The following is a 20,864-nucleotide window of genomic DNA, read 5'->3' as shown; positions in this document are numbered from 1 at the left end:
TCCATGGTGTATATGTGCCACATTTTCTTAATCCAGTCAATGCTTGTTGGACATTTGGGTTGGTTCCAAGTCTTTGCTATTGTGAGTAGTGCCACAATAAACATACGTGTGCATGTCTCTTTATAGCAGCGTGATTTATATTCCTTTGGGTATATACCCAGTAATGAACAATGAGAACACTTGGACACAGGAAAGGGAACATCACACACCAGGGCCTGTTGTGGGGAGGGAGGAGGGGGGAGGGATAGCATTAGGAGATATACCTAATGTAAATGACGAGTTAATGAGTGCAGCACACCAACATGGCACATGTATACAGATGTAACAAACCTGCACGTTGTGCACATGTACCCTAGAACTTAAACTATAATTAAAAATATGTATATATAAAGAAGTTTGAGTCTAACCTAAGGAGTATGGAAAGACAAAGTAGAATTTAAAGTGTAGGAATAATGATCTGGTTTGGAGTTTTGGAATGTCACACAGATTCCAAGGAAAAGAGACAAGTGGTGGACTATACAGAATTTGAGGTGAGGTATGATTGGCTAGCACTTACCGATACTGAGATGAGATAGATTCTGGCAATGGTGGTAGAACTGGTTAATATTAATATTCAACAAAGAAACATAGAATCAATGTGATTCTGGAGTCAGGGATGACTCCTGGTTTAGATGTGAATAAGAACAGCATGATGCTTGAGCGAAATGCAGAGATAAAGGATTTAATTTTAAATACATTGAATTAAACATACATTTAAGCTCAGTAGGGTATTTGCCATTATTATGTTTACATTTATGATGATGGTGATGATGATGGTGCTGGTGATGATGACAACATTTATTTGGAGCAAACCCTGTGCCAGGAACTGTTCTTCACATGCAGCAAGTCATCTAGATTTCCCATTGAGTAAAATAAACATGTTAAAAATTATAATGGATATAACTCATAATACAGTGATTAGTCAGCCAATCAGCAAATGTTAAAGATAGATTTCTTAACACCAAGATAGTTCTGTGTTGAAGATGAAAGACGGTAGGAGCTTAAACTAGGCAATTAAACTTATATGGTGAGGAGAAAACACAAAACAAAACAAAAAACAGCTGGGTGCAGGGGCTTGTACCTGTAATCCCAGCTACTCAGGAGGCTGAGATGGATGAATTGCTTGAAGCCAGGAGTTCAAGACCAGCCAGGGTGAAAGAGCAAGACCTTGTCTCTAAAAAAGAATAAATAAATAAATAAATAAATAAATAAAATGGACTATAGCAGAAGCTAGCAACACCAATATTTATGGGAAGAATCCAGAAAGAAGCTTATGAGCATGAGATTGAGAAGCTGTATCCAAAGAGCATTTTAAAGTTACTGAGTAAGCAACACTGTCAAATGTGTTTAAACATAAAGTTTTAAATGTTTTCCATTGGGGAGAACAACGGGTTACTTTCTAAAGACTTCTTGTAGTTGAGAGAGAAATATAATAAAAGTAAGTTTAAACACTGATTCAAAAATTTAACTTTGAAGAGAAAGTAATAAATCAGTATCTAGAAACCAAAACAGGGGTTCAAAAAGTTTATTTTTAGATGAGAAAAAAATTGAGCATATTTATTAGGTTTGTGCAAAAGCAATTGCAATTTTTGCCATTAAAAGTAATGGCATGCTGGCCGGGCACGGTGTCTCACGCCTGTAATCCCAGCACTTTGGGAGGCTGAGGCTGGCAGATCACGAGGTCAGGATATTGAGACCATCCTGGCTAACACAGTGAAACCCTATCTCCACTAAAAATACAAAAAATTAGCCAGGTGTGGTGGCAGGCGCCTGTAGTCCCAGCTACTAGAGTGGCATGAACTCGGAAGGCGGACCTTGCAGTGAGCCGAGATCGCGCCACTGCACTCCAGCCTGGGCGACAGAGCTAGACTCCATCTCAAAAAAAAAAAAAAAAAAAAAAAAGGAATGGCATGCTACTGGGAAAAAGCGGAGAAGGAGCAGATACCAAACAGTTGCTGTTTTACAGTGTATTGCACTGTTATAGAGGAATGCCTCAGGCTGAGCAGTTTATAAAGAGAAGAGATTTACTTTGGCTCATCGTTCTGCAGACTGTAAAAGAAACATAGCGTCACCATCTACTTCTGGTGAGAACCTCAGGAAGCTTAAAATCATGGCAGACAGTGGAATGGGGAACAGCCATGTCACGTGGCAGGAGAAGGAGCAAGGGAGAGAAGAAGGAGGTCCCAATCTTTTTTTAACAACCAGCTCTCACATGAACTTATCACTGGAGAGCACCAAAGCATTCATAAGGGATCTGTCCCAATGACACAAACATCTCCCACTAGGCCCCACCTTCAACATTGGGAATCACACATCAACATGCAATTTGGAGTGGGCAAACATCCAAACTATATAACTTGTTACTTTCTAAGACAAGGTCTCTGAATTGCATGGGTAGGGAGTGGTATTCACTAAGGCAGTCGTTCTCAACTGAAGATGATTTGGCCTCATGTCTGAAAACGTTTGTCAGAACTAAGGATGGACGTTTGCCACTGGCATTTAGTGGCCAAAGGGTTGCTGCTAAACAATGTAAAGTTAACCCATTAAAAAAATGCCAATAGCATCAAGGTAGAGAACCTGTACAGTAAAGGCACAGGTAGAGCCTTATAAAAGAGGAGGAGCTATTGTCCCAGGACAGAGAAGATGCAATGCTGCATCATTTGAAGACAAAAGAATTGTTGAGGACATCTAATGACATTAATTGTAAAAACAGAGACAACAGCAAATAGCTTTTAAAGACAGTATAGAAGTAGAAGGTTAAGGAAGTGGTCCTGAATGCCACTTAGGGTTGTTAATCTGATGTTTACTGGCAGTGGTCTTAAAGTTATATATATATATATATATATAAAACATATAAAGTTATATATGTGTATATATGTATGTATATACACATACATACATATATACGTATGTATATACACATACATACATATATACGTATGTATATACACATACATACGTATATATACACACACACATATATACACACACACATATATATGTACACACACACACACACACACACACATATATATATATATATATATACATAAATTCAAAACCATTTAGCAATCCCGATACATGATTTGGAAGGCTGGTAGATGGGGTTAAAATTGAATATTTTATGAAGAAATGAAATAGAAGCCGAAAAGAATGACAGTAGGATAATCATATTGTAAAAGTTAAGCCATGAAGAATTAAGAAGAGGGAATAGCTGAAAGTTGGAAAGTCAATACTCTGGACATTATTGAACTGGTATATATTGGGATTAATTGGTATTGCTATTATTTAAATGTTATTAGCTTATTGATAACCATTCATCAGATTATTACATAAATCCACATGAAGTTTTTAAATTAAATGATTTATCAATTATTTGACTCATTTTGTACATTCAAATATCATTTTCTCACTTGTGAAAAGTGCAGAATTATGTAATTTAATAATACTGAAATAAACGAAATTAAGTTTGGAAAACATTATAGTTTTTAACATACATATCACAAAAATCATCTAAATGCATTTTGAGTGCTTATATTACATATTTAGGCTTATCAAAAAAAGTTAAATAATGGAAAGAAAAGAATAAAGATGAAATTCAGAGAACAGCAGAGTTTTGTCTCCTTTTGGGTTGCTTTAATTACAATTTAATATCTTTACAAAGGTAATTTGAAAAAATTGGGATTGTCAGGTAGAGGGAGAGTATTGAAGTATGATAAACACCATGTTCAAGTGTTCTGTTAGAATGTCCTTCAAAGTCTTTTTTTTTTCTTTTGAAGCTTGAATATCACATATTTTCATTCCAGAAATACATATTTACTTGCTAGGTCTTTGATGTGCATCATTGAAGTGGGGAAAATAATCCCCCTTACCCCAAAGGATGTTACATTCTTGCCAAGGCCACATATAATAAACAGATATGCAATTGTGTACATAATATGATATTAAATATGATCAATAATATTAAGGAATATAAAGCACACTAAGGAGACAGATAATAGAGTGGGACCTGCTGTTTTACAATGGATGGTCAGAGAAGGACTTTGATGAGGAACTTGATTCCTGTGTTTTGATGATGGGAAATAAGAAACTGCCTATAGGTTCATGACAGTCCCTTTTAACTTTCTTCTATAAAGCTACAAAGTTTTTCTGTTTATCTAGGGCCACAACTTGATAGTGTCTTTTTTTTTTAATATTAAAATACTTGTCCAGGTGTGGTGACTCATGCCTGTAATCCTAGCATTTTGGGAGACTGAGATGGGTGGATCACTTGAGCTCAGGAGTTTGAAACTAGCCTGGTCAACATGGCAAAACCCCATCTTTACCAAAAATACAAAAATCAGCTGGGCATGGTGGTGTGCACCTGTGGTCCCAGCTACTTGGGAGGCTGTAGTGGGAGGCTGGCTTAAGCCTGGGAGGTGGAGGTTGCAGTGAGCTGAGATGGCACCACTGTACTCCAGACTGGCTGACCGAGTGAGATCCCATCTCAAAATAAAAAAACCTCTAACTTCATTAATATTAAATCAGAGACATGCAATTATTTAATTGCCACCATTTGATTTTAAAATTTAGATTACTCTAAGCCAATAGAAGATATTGAAAAATAAATGTATTTAAATTAATATTGTAAAATATGAGATTTGGCAGATAATCTGATGATGGTGCTAGCAGGTGGTGACATAAGTGAATTCTCCTTGCAGAAAAGTACATTCTTAACTTTCGTTTGTCCTTAGAATTCCATTATACTATGAAAAGTGAGAATAACCCTCTTTGGACAAAGAAAATGGTTCTTAGATAATTCTTCATCTTCAGAAATGGCATCTGTATTTGGAGTTATTATGTAAGCAATATGAATAAATAAACTTTACAAATTATGACATACATTTTCAAAAATAATGTACAACATATAATAAAAACATTTTTCTCTTCTCAGTTAATTAAGTTTGTAGCCAAAGTGAATACACATTTTTTCCTGTAACAGAATAAAATGAAAAGACTAAGAGAATGCACAGAATACCATACAATGGACTAGTATAAGAGTTATCTCTGGCTAAGTAGGGTTAACTTTGTATGGGAGGTATAACAGCAAAACCACTGTGTTGCTCGTGTATGAATTAAAAAAATACAGAATGCCTTCTATGTGCAAAGCATGGTAAGAGTTACTACTTATACATTTGCGTATGTATAGTCCTTATTTTCATACATTTTATATATTTCTTTCTTTTTGAGATGAAGTTTCGCTCTTGTTGCCCAGGCTGGAGTGCAATGGCATGATCTCGGCTCACTGCAACCTCTGCCTCCTGGGTTGAAGCGATTCTCCTGCCTCAGCCTCATGAGTAGCTGGGATTACAGGCATGCGCCACCACACCCAGCTAATTTTGTATTTTTAGTAGAGGTGGGGCTTCTCCATGTTGCTCAGGCTGGTCTTGAACTCAGGTCGTCAGGTGATCCGCCCACCATGGCCTCCCAAAGTGCTGGGATTACAGGCATGAGCCACCGCACCCAGCCAATTTTATATATTTCCAAGTGCAAAAGAAAAATACCAAGATAATTCAAACTGGTATGTGAACAGCTTTAGTTTATATTTTAAAATATATGTTACCTCTAATATGGTTAAACTGATGTGTATGTGTGTGTTTCTAGAAGTTAGATATAAGATGGTAAATACAAGCTAGAAATGATACTGCCCTGGATGTTCGTAGTAGTAGCAGAAATGGAAGGTAGTACAAGGATTGCAAAGATATTTTTGAAGACTTGTTCATAGAAGTAATGAGACTCAGAGATAATGAGGAATCAGAGATGAGTTCTAGGTTGCAGGTTTGAGCACATGATATATGGTTATGCATTTAATTAAATAGGGAATAAAAGGGAAATGGAAAAATTTCGGCGATGTGGACAAGTGTCGTTTTAGTTTTGAAATACTGTATGTTTATTCATAGTGACAGAAAGGAATGGGCTGAAGGACTTGGAGTAGGCAGTGGAATCTCATGGGCAAGGAACTCCAGAGGTGCAAAGGCTGGACACACAGAAGCTCACTGGTACGTGACGGAGTTTTAGCCATTTTGCTTCCAGGGTAGTCTGTGTAATCCTTCAAGGGCAAAATGCTCATTTCTAAGGACCAACCAAACCAAATTCATCAAGCCTCCCAAGGTTATCCAATAAAAGTTTGTTAGTTAGGGACAGGAACAGCTAGCTGCCCTTAAGCACTTAATCTAACTGTGAGTTGTGCTGTGAAAGAAGTTTTTAAAGAGTCCGTTGCTAAAAAAACCTTTTTTTCCCAAAACATTGAAATCTGAATTTACGGTAATGTAAATAGAAAAATTTTGATGTCAGACTTGCCATTTTCACTACTCTCCAACAAGTTCAGGCTTCAGTAGTTAGTTCAGAATGCACTTTTACAAGAATTACCTTCCAAAGTCAAAAGAATACAAATAGTTCAAAGGGGTTTATTCCTCGAGAATATTTTTACTCTTATCCGCATTTGTTTCAAGTTTCAACTTGTATGAACCTCTCATAAAACAACTGGTTTTTATGAATACACTGATAAGTACAGCTCATTCCTGTTCTTGCCACAGCAAAAATTCAGCCGCTCAAGGCTCCTGCTGGCTGCAACAAAGATTGAACATCCACTTTAAATGCCCTTACATTTTTATCCATTAATTTATATTTTCTTATCTCAAAGATTTTTCCGAGGGAGGCTTTCTTGTCTATGTGGGCAGAAGTGAACAATCATATAGCTATCAACGACCACCATTCTTCATCTTTCTGAATTGTCTATTTTACCAGAATAAAAATCTATTTGATAATAGAACCTGCCTCTGCAAAGCATGATTTCACAACGCTGTTAAGTGTACCTTTAAAAGTAAGGAAGCTCCCCAAATTACAACTAAATGATCAAACAGAAAGACAATATAACCAAATACGATAAGAATCTTTTTTCTTCAATACAATTTTACACAGCCAAACAATTGGTAGGACATGGTTTGAATCTCTATGAGGATTCACAGCCAGGTTCCACTATTAATATGAAGTAGAAAAAAAATAAAATGAAATTATTCCTATTATCTTCTTTCATAAAACAGTAATTCATTTAAAAAGCCTCGTGTATATTATGTGCTCTCCAAATATGTTCTTCATTTTAGTTATGAGATTGTCCATTTCCCAGCTGAAAAATACAGATTCTGATGTTAAACCTTGCCATGTCCCTAAAAACTCTATTGGCTTTGTAGTTTAGAGTAACTCCAGGTGAACTAGATTGCTGGACATGTTACAAATAATATTGCTTTTATACGTTTGATTTAATATTGAGTATGCCTACTAAGTGGGGAGACATAAAGGAAATCGTAAGAAAAATTTATATGAATGAGTGTATTTTTATTTCTACTTTGCAAAATTGCCTTAGATTATAAGTTTCTTACACATTTTATTTCTATGATTTATTTGTGGCAGTCAGCATACTTAGGGATTTGACCAGTATTAGGGAGAATAATGATGAAGACTTACTTTCAGTTAATAAATACTTGAGTAGTTAAATGCGTGAGGCGGAGTAACACCAATCTGATAAATGTGATATTTTAGTAAAGACAGAAAAGAAAATCTACTATAAATTATGTATCATATATCTGTTTTTGTTTTGAAATTAAATCTCATTTTAAACAAAAAATAATCACTTTAATTTGGCAAAGTTATATTGAATTATTAAAAATCTATACTTATAAGTATATATTAAATTATTTTTTACTATATATTAATATATATTATATTATATATTAACATATATATTAATATATATTATATTATATATTAACATATATATTAATATATATTAATATATTCTATATATTAAAATATATATACTTATGAATGAGATAGATTTTCAGATGTCTGTGATTTTTTTGTAGATAAATTATTTGGAGAAGATGACTTAAATTATTCAGGCAACACATCTTGGTTATGTACATTATTTGATTTATCAAATAATTGTCAATAGTTAATTTGTGCTATATAGAACTGATATAGAACTTTAACCTACAGGTTAAAGTAATATTCATGACCAATAAAATACTCCTGAACTAAGTATGCTATAATGATATGAAAGATGACTTGGCAGATTTTTAGACACAGTAGGTTTCATTTGGCAAAGGAATATTCTAAGAATGTTTTTTCCCACTCCCAATAGCTCTACCAAGTCCGCTCATTTCAATTCTGAGAGTTTCAAAGTTGAGTTAAAAAAAAGACCTACTTGGCAGCTGTGGCTATTACTCTGTCAAATAACTCACCCATTGTCTAGCTCTCAGTGGTGGTTACGTGGGAGGTCCCATAGTTTCTTTCCAGCTGTTACTTAGTCTTGGATAATGTTTTTGGTTCTGTGCAACTCCCAGCATGCAGTCTGCTTGTGACAGCCTCAATGAAATCCCATTTAAGCAAAATGAATTAAAAGTTGGTATAAACAAAGTTTAGAAAAAAATAATTAAGAACTCTCTCTGAACTGGCTCATGACTTGGAAGTTTCATCTTAAATAAACCTGTCACCTTGCGGGATAAAATACCACAGGCAGATTTGCAGTAGCCTGATCCTACCTTTTGCTTTTCTGAGCAAACTCTTAAAGAGTTAGAAGAGCTTCTACAGAAATATCTGGAGCTTAAGAGTTGGCAGCATCTGTTCAGTATGATAACAGTAGCAGTCTTCTTGGCGGCAGCCTAAACCCTAAAATCCCCAAATATACCCAAGACTGAGAATCAGAGAAAAAAGGTTGCATTAAACCATCGTTTTCAAACCTTCCGAAGGTAATCACATCTGAAAAAGAGCTGTACCCAACTCTCCCTCCTCTGTCTCTCTCTCTCTCTCTCCCCCCACCAAAACACATACACCCCATAAAACTTACGCACACACAGTAGAGGGAAAATGAGCTGGTATAGGACAGTCAAATGCAAAGTGAAAATGAAAAGAATAGAGTGTGGTTTTGGAAACTGACTAAAGGGGACCCAATGGTTATTTACTGAATTAATCAATGAAATGACTTTTGGATATTCAAACCAACATTGGATGAGTAATATGCTTATAAATATATATTGCATTGAAACTTTAACTTTCAGCGACTTTCCCTATTCCTATATTAACATACCTAATTTTTGTTCTCCCTTACCTTTGCTGCTAATTATACAGCCAGATAGCCTGGGCTTTAATCTCAGCTGTGTTCCTTATTTGCTGCCTCATTCTCTCACATGTAAAATGAAGATAAGCTAAATAGCCATCTCCTTGGTTAAAATAGTGCTAAGCACATCATAAAGACATGTAAGTGCTTTTTATTATTATTCCGCAATCATTTTTACTAGAAATTTCTGTTGTTCACTGATGTCCTATGCTTAGACGAAAACATCAGCAAATGAGCTGCAACTGGTCAAGTACAGACACATCCTGTAGTTTCCTTCTAAAATGATGCTTTTGTTCAAATAAATTAATTGACCTATTAAAATGGAAACATTTAAATCTTCCCCAAAAGACTAATGTTTTCTGGATGTTATACCTACATAAGCATTGACAAAAAACAAGGCTTTATTTCCTCTTTTTTTATTACAGCATTCATGAGTGACATACTAATGATTGTAAATTTTTTAAAATGTAAAATAGGGGAACATCTTAAAATTTATCAAGCTCTAAGTACCAAGGTCATTGATTTCAAAGAGAAAAAAAATGTCTTCTGAGAATAAGAGATTAAAAATTACTCTAGGGCCAACATATATAGAATTTAAAAAATAATTTACTATTCATGGCTTTGGGCTATTTTTAAAGTCTTTTTTAAATTTTTTTCATTGTTCTATCTACTGGACTATTTAGAAACTGTTGGATGGCTCAGAAAAGGCCAGTTTCCTAAAAAGGAGGCCGATTGAATTTAATCAATATTCTAGTTATTCTCAGTCAACTATATTTTTCAATTGCCTTAGTTACACCACAAATTGACATACAAAGACTATACAATATCTAGGATTAAGGAAATAGACATAGCAAAATTATATTTCAAGAAGTATTTTCTAAAACAGAGGATATAAAGAACATAAATACATTGAAAAAAAATCCCCACATTAAAGTGGACTCTATTGGTTATCTTTGTCTAATTTGTTTCATAGGATGTGATTTAGGGTCTGAAATGTGAGGAAAGGATAATGACCATAATTTATATCATTGTTGCTAGTATTAAAGTAGTAACATTTATTATTGATATGACTGGTTGGGACTAAAGCCAGCTGTCCGATCCTAAGGACCCAGGGAGAAGTGTTCCTTCTCTGTGCTTTCTGGCCGGCATGGGGGAACATATACCTGCAGGAGAAGTTAGTTTCTGGTCTCCAGGGTCCACACAAAATTCTGCAGAGGGTTAGGTGGGTAGTCTGCCCTCTCCTGGCCTTCCAGGCTGCTGTTTCCTTGTCCGCAAGGCGACCATTTCCTGACACTTCCATTTAGGCTTCATATTCTTTGTTTCTTCCCTCAAGTTCACAAAAGCTTGATTTGATGTGTTCCATTCGTAAGCAAAATATCTGCACGTTGGGAAAGAACACAGAGTAGCTTCAGCACTTTGAACCAATGAGGCTTGTGATAAAGCCTTCTTGATAGCATGACTAAATATCTGTTTGCCTGCTTGAAAATGTTGTAGAACAAAAAATGCCTATTGGTTATATTTTGAGGCACCTTCATTCCTCAAGTGTGAATGAAAAATTGCATGGTTATGCTACCTGCTGGTTTCACATACCTTAGCCATTGTAATATGTTAGCTTTCTCATAACAATATCCTTTCTTCCAAGCAATATTACATCAAGGAGTGTATATCCTCCTTGAGTTTCAAGGTACCTTTGCTTCTCTGTGTTGGAAACTGGATAGTGCTAACCTTAACCTTTTTTTCCCGTTCTATAATCTTCATTGGCCTTATAATATAGACCAAATTCTCTATTAATAAAGATGCCCTGTCATCAACTACATTCTACAGCTAGGAAACTTGGTTTTGTGCCTTCTATCTATATAGCTGTCTCAAATTCTCCACAGAAATAGAATTCTCAGGTAATTTCCTAGCCTAGAAACTGAGCATTCATGCTAAAGTTTACTGAAGTCTTTTGGTGTGGCAAAAACAGTGGTGAGTTAAGAGAAAGTACAAGGTAATGTTTACATATATAAACATTTAGTAGTTCCACCTTATCAGTCATTTTGCTTGTTGTAGTTTCATTTACCCCAGGTCAACCTTGATTCAAAAATAGGTGAGTAAGGTATTATACAATAGGGTATTTTTAAAGGGAGAGAGAGAAGGAAAGATAATGTCCATGTAAATTTTTTTATAATATTTTGTTATAATTGTTCGTTTTATTATTAACTACTGTTGTGAATCTCTTACTGTGCCTAATTTATAAATTAAACTTTACCATAGGTATGTATGTATAGGAAAAACATAGTATATGTAAGGTCTAGGCATCTACTAGGAGTCTTTTTTTCTTAATTTTATTTAAGTTCCGGGATACATGTGCAGGATGTGCAGGCTTGTTACATAGGTAACAAACCTGTTTTGTTTGCTGCACCTATCAACCCATCACCTATGTATTAAGTACCAAATGCATTATCTATTTATCCCCCTGCCCCCCGAGAGGCCCTGGTGTGTGTTGTTCCCCACCCTGTGTCTATGTGTTCTCACTGTTCAACTCCCACTTATGAGTGAGAACATGTGGTGTTTGGTTTTCTGTTCCTGTGTTAGTTTGCTGAGGATAATGGTTTCCAACTTCATCCATGCCCCTGAAAAGGACATGATCTTGGTCCTTTCTATAGCTACATAGTGTTCATGGTGTATATGTACCACATTGTCTTTATCCAGTCTATCATTGATGGGCATTTGGATTGATTCCATGTCTTTGCTGTCATGAATAGTGCTGCAATAAACATACAGGTGCATGTATCTTTATAATAGAATGATTTATATTCCTTTAGGTATATACCCAGTAATGGGATATCTGGGTCTAATGGTATTTCTGGTTCTAGATCCTTGAGGAATTGCCGCACTGTCTTCCACAGTGGTTCAATTAATTTAGATTCCCACCAACAATGTAAAAGCATTCCTATTTCTACACAGCCTCGCCAGCATCTATTGTTTCTCGACTTCTTAATAATTGCCATTCTGACTGCTGTGAGATGATATCTCATTGTGATTTTAATTTGCATTTCTCTAATGATCAGTGATGTTGAGCTTTTCTTCATAGGTTTGTTGGCCTTATGAATGCCTTCTTTTGAGAAGTGTCTGTTCATGTTCTTTGCCCACTTTTTGATAGGGATTTTTTTATGTAAATTTGTATGAGCTCCTTGTAGATTCTGAATATTAGACCTTTGTCAGATGGATAGCTTGCAAAAATTTTCTCCCATTCTGTAGGTTGTCTATTTGTCCTGATGATAGTTTCTTTTGCTGTGCAGAAGCTCTTAATTAGATCTCATTTGTCAATTTTTGCTTTTGTTACAATTGCTTTTGGTGATTTAGTCATAAAATCTCTGCCCATGCCTATGTCTTGAATGGTATTGCCTAGATTTCTTTCTAGGGTTTTTACGGTTTTGTGTTTTACATTTAAGCCTTTAATACATTTGAGCTAATTTTTATACAAGCTGTAAGGAAGGGGTCCAGTTTCAAATTAGGACTCAGGATTAAGAAACTCACAAAAAACTGCACAACTACATGGAAACTGAACAACCTGGTCCTTAATGACTACTAGGTAAATAACAGTAACCAAATCAGCATGGTACTGGTACCAAAACAGATATATAGACCAATGGAACAGAACAGACGCCTCAGAAATAATGCCACACATCTACAACCATCTGATCTTTGACAAACCTGAAAAAACAAGCAATGAGGAAAGGATTCCCTGTTTAATAAATGGTGTTGGGAAAACTGGCTAGCCATATGCAGAAAGCTGAAATTGGATCTCTTCCTTACATCTTATACAAAAATTAACTCAAGATGGATTAAAGACTTAAACATAAGACCTAAAACCAGAAAAACCCTAGAAGAAAACCTAGTCAGTACAATTCAGGACACAGGCATGGAAAAAGACTTCATGACTAAAACACCAAAAGCAATGGCAACAAAAGCCAAAATTGACAAATGGGATCTCATTAAACTAAAGAGCTTCTGCACAGCAAAGAAACTATCATCAGCATGAACAGGCGACCTACAGAACAGGAGAAAATTTTTGCAATCTGTTCATCTGAAAAAGGGCTAATATCCAGAATCTACAAAGAACTTAAACAAATTTACAAGAAAAAAAAGAAACAGCACCTTCAAAATGTGGGCGATGGATATGAACAGACACTTCTCAAAAGAAGACGTTTATGCGTCCAACAAACATGAAAAAAAGCTCAACATCACTGGGCATTAGAGAAACGCAAATCAAATCCACAATGACATACCATCTCATGCCAGTTAGAATAGTGATCATTATAATGTCAGGAAACAACAGATGCTGGAGAGGATGTGGAGAAATAGGAACGCTTTTACACTGTTGGTGGGAGTGTAAATTAGTTCAACCATTGTGGAAGAAAGTGTGGGGATTCCTCAATGACCTAGAATGAGAAATACCATTTGACTCAATAATCCCATTACTGGGTATATACCCAAAGGATTATAAATCCCATGCACTTATGTTTATTATGGCACTGTTCACAACAACAAAGATTTGGAACCAACCCATATACACCATGGAATACTATGCAGCCATAAAAATGGATGAGTTCATGTCCTTTGCAGGGACCTGGATGAGGCTGGAAACCATCATTCTCAGCAAACTAACACAAGAACAGAAAACCAAACACCACATGTTCTTACTTATAGTGGAAGTTGAACAATGAGAACACATGGATACAGGGAGGGGAACATCACACACCAGGGCCTGTCAGGGAGTGTTGGGCTGGGGGAGGGACAGCATTAGGGGAAATACCTAATGTAGATGACAGGTTGATGGGTTCATGAATCCACCATGGGACATATACCTATGTAATGAACCTGCACATTCTGCACATGTAACCCACAACTTAAAGTACAATAATAAAAAAAAAAATCCTATAATGCTTACATTAAAAACAAGTTGAATTGTGTAGTTTTCAGAATGAGTTTTTAAATGTATTTCAGATAATGCATCATAAATATCCTTAAAATATTATTGGTTCAGGAAAGTTATGTAGCACCAAATTTATCCTGGCACCTATAATAAATTTTTAATGTACCAAATGTTGTTTTTGAAGACTTATCTTATCTCTTGCATGAAGCATTTCCATTTTTCTCTGAGAGTTTGAAGAAGAGGAAGTGAAGTCACTAAACAGTTCTCCTGAGGTGGAATTTACTTCCTTACAAAAATAAGCCTAATTACTCCTTGAATACAAAATTTACTGAAGTAACAAGAAGATTCATATGAGCACTCTGATATGTGAAACAAAATATTCAGTCTTATTGTCAAGAGTCCATAATTAGAATTCTCTAGACTGAATAGTCATCCTTACTAGACATAAGGATAATTTACTCATACAAGAATTTGTCCATCATTTAAATATTTTGATAGCATAGAGCACAAAATTATGTTCAGGCTAGCAAGTGAAGTTTTGCATTATCTCTTGTGGGGGATTGGTCAGCGTGATGGAAGAAGCTGTAAGGAAAGAAGCAGACCTTTTGAAATGTCAGAAGGCTCTGCAAAACTTTGGGGAAGAATAAGCTGAAGGCAGCTGTTCTCTTACCCTGAAGCAGAGGGCGAGGAGTAGGTACAAGGAAATATAAGAGAGTTTATCTAAATAGGCTTATTTACTTATGTTGTCCAGAAACCAACCTTTGATCATCCCATTCGAGACTGCTCCCCCAAGGGGGAACAACAATGTTAATTACCCACAGATTGTGCTGGTTCCAGGCTTTTGGCATTAGATCTGTACTGAATAAAAGCAAAGAGCTCCAGCTTATTGAGACTGCTCACTCTTCGGCCACCTACTGCCGGGCAGTCCCTTAACTGCTCTTTCACTGGATACCTGTGTCTGAGTACTCCTTTCATCCGTAGCCCGGCCAGGGTCTGCGGACGGACCCAGCAATCTCTGGCGAAGGCTGAAAAAAAGACTGAAGATGGCAATCTTAAGGTTGATTTTTAAAAAGCATCCACCTACTTGTTTTAGGAAAATTTTCCGATAAATGTTGGTAACAAAAATTAATATCATACATATTATCTGTACATATATGTAAGCATGTATCATGGAGACAATATTATGAAGAATTAAGGTGATATTTTTCCATTCTTACAGCAAACCAGATCCATCTAAAGCCATTCAATAGCATAGCTACAGTAAGTCAAGGGCAAAAACTACTTCATGAAGTCGATAGAAATAATATAAGGAATACTCTCACCCAATTAGAAAGAAAATTAAAAAAAAAAACAAAACTATTTCTGTCTAAGAGACTGGAACACAGAAAGGAAAAGTGAAAGAATAAAGTAGTCAAACCTGAGAGCTCTGGTTCCCTATCAAAACACACACACACACATACACACAGAGGACTGGGAGATTATACAAGAGATTTAAGGTGAAATTATTAAAAGGCATTTACTAATTGCCCTTTTAGCAGAGTCCATTGTCATGCACAGCTTCTCCAAAATAAGCAGGAAGTGATTAGTTACAGAAGGAGCCTCAGATATTGCTCACAAGCCTCCTGCTGTGACTATGTGGTGTAGTTAAAGTCTAGAAATTACAAATGTTTTGTGGCCAACACAAAACTCATCTGTGAGTCATTGCCTGGGGGGCTTACTCGGACAAGAGCTGAGAGAATTACCAGTAGCTTGAACAGCTTAAGGGCGGGACCAAGTACAGAATGAAGCTCAGACTCTGAAGAATTTGCACTACTAAGGTAGGACTGAGGCAACACATCTGTGCTCTAACTCAGCAGTCCCCAACCTTTTTGGCACCAGGGACCAGCTTTGTGGAAGACAATTTTTCCATGGATGGGGTGAAGGGGATGGTTTCGGGATGATTGAGCTGCATTGTATTTTGTGCACTTTATTTCTATTATTATTATATTGTAATATACAGTGAAATAATTATTCAACTCACCATGATGTAGAATCAGTGGGAGCCCTGAGCTTGTTTTCCTGCAAATAGACAGTCCAATCTGGGGGTCATGGGAGACAATTATACCCAAAATGTGTTGCTTATGTTCAGTCTGCTCTGTATCTCACTTTGATTGTGGTCACCGCAGAAAATCCTGCTTCACAAAGACAGAGTGCTGGAAATGGAAGCAGGGTCCTCAGTGCTTTTGTGGCAATCTCAGGATATTCTACCTTGATTTTAATCCAGAATATATGGAGATCTGAAGTTGTATCAAACATATTTTTAAGGCAACTGTCATTTGCGATATCAAGCACTTGGTCCTCTTCTAACATGGCCAAAGTTGATTCACCTGGCTTATTCACATATAAGTCACAGATCCATTATTTCCCAGTTTGGCGGTCTTTTGTGGTTAGGTCTTTTGGCAAAGTTGATAGGTGACTATGAACCAGCTGGGAGAAAGAAGGCCCTGGCTCAGTCTCTTTGAAAATCTCTGCTAATGTTTGATATATGTCAAAAATCCCAATATTCACTCATCACCCTGATAATTCCAGTTTGGCTTTGAATGGAGCCACATTATCTGCCAACTTGAACACAGTTGTCATTCTCTCCTGAAGTGACAGATTGAGTTCCTTGAATAGGGTGAATATGTCAAACAGGTAAGCAAGTTTTGCAACCCACTCTGTGTCACTGAAATGTGCTGCAGTGGTGACTGTTTTTCTAAAAGAAATCTTTGGAGTGGCTCTCACAACTCAAAAATTCTGGCCAGTGGTCTACCTTTAGAAGGCCTGCCTGTAATCCCAGCACTTTGGGAGGCCAAAGCCGGTGGATCACCTAAGGTCAGTAGTTCGAGACCAGCCTGGCCAATATGGTGAAACCCATCTCTACTAAAAATACAAAAATTAGCTGGGTGTGGTAGCACATGCCTATAATCCCAGCTAACGGGAGGTTGAGGCAGGAGAATCTCTTGAACCCGGGAGGCAGAGGTTGCAATGAGCAGAGATTGTGCTACTGCACTCCAGCCTGGATGATGGAGCAAAACTCCATCTCAACAAAAAAAAAAAAAAAAAAAAAAAAAGAAAAGAAAGTCATCTCAATTCTGTTTATAAGAGAAGACATGTGCTCTGCATCTATCTCCTCACAGAGCTGCATGAACAGATGTGAGTAAGGGCATGTACTTTAATGTGGTTGATCATTTGAATCACATCCTGCAACACGTTATTAAGTTCAGGTGACATTTTTTGGCTAGCCAGCATTTCTCTGTGGATGACACACTGTGTAGACTCACATTCAGAAGCAACCTCTTTGATGCAAGTAATGAAACCAGAAAGCCATCCATAGCAGCCGCTTCATCCACGCATATGCCAACACAAAACGGCCAATTCAGTTTTCCTGATATGTAATTATTCAAATAAGTGAATAGTTCCGCAGCTGTGGTGTTGATTGGCATCAAGAGTGTACATAACATATCCTCATCCTCCTGAGAAATATATCACACAAAAACAAGCATTGTTGCCTTGTTGTCAACATCAGTAAACTCGTCAACCTGGATTGCGTACCACAGTGACTCATTAATCCTCTCTAACAATTGTGCCTCATTATCCTCTGCTATTTCATCGATTTGTCTAGTTATGCTGCTAGCTGAAAGAGGAACATGTGCCACCTTTTGAACTGCAGTCACTCCTAAAAGTTCATGGCAAACGTCCTTAGGAGCAGGTGGGGTTAACTCTTCACCAGTAGTAAAGGGCTTCTTAGCTTCAGCAATGTGGTTAGCCACTAAGAGTGATGCTCTTTCTGCAGACGCATTTGATGAAGTGGTGGTCTTCAATAATTGCAGTTTTTCTTTGTGTTCACAATTTTTTTTCTTTTGAAAAACTCCAAGGGCCTGTCTTTTAATACAGGGTGCTTAGACTCCATGTGGCAAAGCAATTTTGAAGGTTTCATGGCTTCCTCAGATAGCCAGTCACAACACAGAATACAAAGGAGAGAATGTGAATCACCTTTTGCAAATAACCCATATTTTAAGTAGGACTCTTGGAATTTTCTTTTAAATGTAGATATCTTTTTGTTGGCACTCTTAAAGTCCTCTGCTGTCTCATCATTGGATTTTTCTCTCTTTTCAAAGAAGCTCTCTGGTGACATTTGTTTTTTACTTATTCTGGCTAGGTTTAGCTTGAGGGCATACCAATTCTATGACTGAGACAAGTGCACAGTGCAGGAATGAGGCACAGGCGAAAGTGGTAAATAAAATAATGGGTGGACCATGTGCAGACTAAAATAAGTATCGAATTCTGACTTAAAGCCTGCCACCAGAGGCAACTTGTCACTTGCAACTCAGTGATAGAATTTTGATATGAGTCCGCAAGCAATTGATTTATTATGGTCTCTGTACAGTCAAACCTCTCTGCCAATGCTAATCTGTATTTGCAGCCACCCCCCAGCATGAGCATCACTGCCTCCACTCCACCTCAGATCATCAAGCAGCAGATTCTCATAAGGAGTGGGCAACCTAGATCCCTCACATGAGCAGTACACAGTAGGGTTTGTACTCCTATGAGAATCTAATGCCACTGCTGATCTGAAAGGAGGCAGAGTTCAGATGGCAATGCAGCCAATGGGAAGTAGCTGTAAATACAGATGAAGCTTCTCTTAATGGCCCATTGCTTACCTCCTGGTGTGCAGCCTGGTTTCTAACACGCCATGGATTGGTACAACTTTATGGCCCAAGGGTTGGACACCCCTGCTATAACTAAGAATTATTCATCCATACTTCAATAGTGAACTGAGGCAGAGCAGTCAGTGGCTAGTTAGATTGAAGGCATCTCTCAGAGAGAAGGCCCAGAAGATGAAATATAGCCACTGTTCTCCTTGATGATAGAACTGTGACCCCTATCTCATGCTTACCAACCCAAGCCTTCATTTTCCCTGGGACATGAAGTCCCATTTACCCCTACATGAAATATAGGCCTATATTTTGTTCATTAACCTGTGTTCTTGTAACACTGCAGAAGTGTTATCTTGACTAGTAGGGAAGATGTGTTCTATAGGGTCATTCAGGCCCCTGATTCTTCCATCTTTAGGCACCTCAATTCCCTCAACTGTCAGGATATCGTCTTTATCTACATATTTGAAACAAGGTTTCAAACCATTATGCTTTTTAGCTCAAAAGACGGGGAAAGAAGGGTTTGAAGTCCAACAATTTCCCTTAAAAAAAAGTGATACTGTAAGTTGCACACATCATTTTATGCATGCCGCATGGGGAAATATGGGATGCAAGCAGGCTATGGAATCTAGCTTCTAAGGTACGTTGCCATATTACCACATAATTCTATTACAATGGAAGAAAAAGAAAAAAGCAACCAATTTGAGTAAAAGTTGCTAGTCTACCATACGTAATTCTTGTCAAGAAGACTGAGTTTGTAAAGGATGAAGTTTCTACCACTACCACAGCAATTCTATATCCCTGCCTTTCTTCACTATCTAGCAAGATGACGGATTTACAGAACATTGCACTGGCTATATCAACTAAGAAAAAGCTACATTTCAGTTTCTGATTTTATTGAAATAATGAAAATTTGTGTCTATTACATATATATTCTATTAGACTACATGTTTAAATTAATTGTGTTTCTTCGTGTATTGTATTTCTTGAGACTATAATACCATTTCCATATCATGGTCTGAGATTCCTGCATGATTATTGGTGTGAACTGAATGTTTGTGCCCCCTTCCTAAATCATGTTGCTGTCCTAATTTTCAGTGAGTTGGTATTTGGAGGTTGTGTTTTGGGGAGGTAATTAGGTTTAGATGAAATCATGAAGGAGGAGCCCTCATTATGAGATTAGTGCCTTTATAATAAAAGAGAGAGGCCGTGCTTCCTTCTGTTTCCACTAGGTGTGTACACAACATGAAGGTGGCCATCTGCAAGCCAAAAAGAGAGCCTTTACCAGAACCTGACCATTGCTGGCACCCCAATCCTGGATGATCCAGCCTCTAGAACTATGAGAAATAAATTTCTGCTGTTTAAGCAACCCAGTCTAAGATATTTTTGTTGTAGCAGCCTGAACTGCCTAAAGAAACTGTGGTCTTGTAAATTTCTCCAACATCATCTCAAATCACTCTCCGAATTGCTCACTCTTGTCCAGGCATGTAGGTCTCCCTGTGTTCCCAGAGCATGAGAATTCACTTCCTTCCCCAGAGGCTCCGGACTCTCTATCTCCTCTGTCTTAATCATACTCTAGTTCTTCACCTACCTGGCTCCTTCTCATCCTTCAGGTATCTTACATAGCACCTCCAGAATGAGCAACACATTTCATGACCATTCTGTCTAAAACCATACCTTTCCTGTTTACTCAGTTACCATAATTAATGATTTTATTTCCTTCACTAAACTTTTCACAATCTGTAACTGTTTTATTTTTAATTATTTAATAGGGCATTGCTTGTCTCCAACATATAAATGTAAGTTTCATAAGTGTGTAAGTATCTTCTGTGTCTTTGTCACCCTGCTATTCTTTCTGCCAATTACAGTGCATGACACAAAGTGTTATTTAAAAATATTTGTTGAATGAGTGAATTGTATGCATAAGCTCTTAGAAAAACAAATATACAGGTATGTGCTTGTGTGTACTGTGAGTTAATCATACTATTTCTCAATAAGTAGACCAAAAGAATCTTATTTACAGAACTCTAAGGCATTTTTTCACAAGTATTGCTAACTTATGACTATAAAACAC

At 36.9% G+C, this 20,864-nt stretch overlaps 1 long non-coding RNA gene across 2 annotated transcripts in view; it reads right to left on the bottom strand.

Moving 5' to 3' along the window:
• Positions 1-779: 779 nt before the first annotated feature.
• The window catches only part of LOC109026545 (uncharacterized), a 150,558-nt gene continuing 130,473 nt past the window's right edge, over positions 780-20,864 (bottom strand). For both annotated transcript variants that reach the window (XR_010133359.1, XR_008678961.2), the window contains 3 exons: positions 10,357-10,571; positions 1,121-1,213; positions 780-890 (listed from right to left, as the gene is read on the bottom strand). This is a non-coding gene — a long non-coding RNA (uncharacterized lncRNA). The remainder of the gene's footprint in view (positions 891-1,120; positions 1,214-10,356; positions 10,572-20,864) is intronic.

Source organism: Gorilla gorilla, chromosome 3 (genome assembly GCF_029281585.2).
Source record: "Gorilla gorilla gorilla isolate KB3781 chromosome 3, NHGRI_mGorGor1-v2.1_pri, whole genome shotgun sequence".
In the NCBI taxonomy this organism is placed as follows: Eukaryota; Metazoa; Chordata; class Mammalia; order Primates; family Hominidae; genus Gorilla; species Gorilla gorilla.
The sequence above is the reverse complement of the archived record's forward strand: the minus strand, read 5'-3'. Positions and strand labels throughout refer to the sequence as shown.